We start from the raw sequence: 2078 nt of genomic DNA, 5'->3' as shown, positions 1-2078 counted from the left end.
ATATATATATATATATATATATATATATATATATATACTTGGATGGTGTTGTAAGGGAGGTGAATGCAAGAGTTTTAGGTGGAGGTCTGAGTCTGGTGAATGTTGATGGTGGAGAGTGGAATCTGAAGCAGCTGCTGTTTGCAGATGATACTGCACTGGTGGCTGATTCAGAGGAGAGATTGAGACAGTTGGTAGAGGAATTTGGAAGGGTGTGTGAAAGGAGGAAATTGAAAGTAAATGAGAATAAGAGTAAAGTGATGAAGTGTACAAGGTTGGTAGATGGTAGGGGGATGAATATAGATTTGATTGACGAGTTGCTTGAGGAGGTAGAGTGTTTTAAATATCTTGGGTCACATGTTGCTGTGAATGGAAGAATAGATCCAGAAGTGAAGTTTAGAATAAATGAAGTAGGAAAGGTGCTGGGAGGAAAGAAAAAAGTGTTTAGATGTCGTTCGCTTAGAATGGATGTAAAGAGAAGGCTGTATGAGGGTGTTGTGGTACCGACTGCATTATATGGGGCTGAAACATGGAATATGGGTGTAGCAGAGAGGAAAAGTTTGAATGTAATGGAGATGAGGTATCTGAGGAGTATGTGTGGAGTGACGTGTATGGATCGGGTGCAGAATGATGAAGTGCGAAGGAGAACTGGAGTTTTTCGGGAGATGGCTGGTAGAGTTGAGCAGAGGGTATTGCGATGGTTTGGGCATATAGAGAGAGTGGATAATGAGCGATGGGTGAAAAAAATAACTAGATCTGATGTGAGAGGTGTAAGGCTGAGAGGAAGACCGGAATAGTTTGGATGGACAGTGTGAAGAGAGCGCTGGATGCGAGAGGGATATCTGTTGAGCAAGGAAGAGTGGCTGTGCGTGACAGAAATAAATGGAGAGAAATTGTGAATGAATAAGTGATGACGCAGCCCTGAGGGGATATTCTCCCGCATTTGGTCTGATCAGCTAGTCAGGACAGGTGCGGGTTAGGGGATGAGTCTGTTATGATGTGGCAGGGGTAAACCAGCTCTGCTGTTGGGCCCTGCTGCAGATGTCACTGATTGCATTGCGCAGTTGACCCTTGTGCGGTGTGCTGCGGTGAGGACCTGTCCGTTCTCCCCTTTGGGGCTAAGATGCGAATGAATGTGTTTGAATGGATGAGTAAATGGGGAGTGTGTCGTCCTGTCTCGGCTACCTCCCTTTCCTTGGGGGAAGCAGCCTCGGTATATATATATATATATATATATATAAATCCCTCCACTATCCGACATAATAGAGCCAAAGGCATGTCCAGAAAGTGGTACTGTCCGGATAGTGGGCACCAGCCTCCTGGACTTATACTTATGGACCCTAACTCAGAAAAACACCTATACACCTCCCTCTGGCCATGCATAGCACCAATTTAAGACCCAAATCACACCAATAAGGGACATAAAAGACTGAAATAAATGCAAAAGTACCATAAAATGAGTTTTTTCAGGTAGGTTTATACAATATTAAACATTCTGGGTACTTACAAGTCCATGGCTCCTGGACTGGTAGTTATGGACCCTAACCTACCCTAACTCAGAAAAACACCTCCCTACTGCACATGCATAGCACCTGAGACACTACATATTCACACCAATAAGGGACATAAAAGAGTGAAATGAGGTGTTTGAGGTAAGTACAGTATGGAAAATACAGTACAGTACAGTATGAAACATTTTGCGTACTTACAGCAAGTCCATGGCCATCTCGATGAATAACCGCCTCCTCTCAGATTCTGGCAGTAAGAAGGATTTCCTGAAGCACTTGCAGTACACTGTTCATGAAGTCTTGCACTTAACTTAGTCATTCGCACTCAGAAGTCCATTCTCTTCACACTGCACGCTCTTGTCTTACTTATGCTCCATTGTAACTTAATATGTGTTGCACTCTGCACTTTAAGTCTTTCCACTCATAAAACCATTTTCTAAACAACACACACTCAAGTTAATTTATGTTAAATTTAGTCCAAAAATTGTTTGTCTTTTCACTCAAATGTCTAATTTCTTTACAATACTGTATGCACTGTTTTTCTTTCACTGCACAACACTAAATTCCCGTGTG

The sequence above is a fragment of the Coenobita brevimanus genome, chromosome 46 (assembly GCF_032717465.1).
Source record: "Coenobita brevimanus isolate Jiangsu-jjx chromosome 46, ASM3271746v2, whole genome shotgun sequence".
Lineage (NCBI taxonomy): Eukaryota > Metazoa > Arthropoda > Malacostraca > Decapoda > Coenobitidae > Coenobita > Coenobita brevimanus.
The sequence above is the reverse complement of the archived record's forward strand: the minus strand, read 5'-3'. Positions refer to the sequence as shown.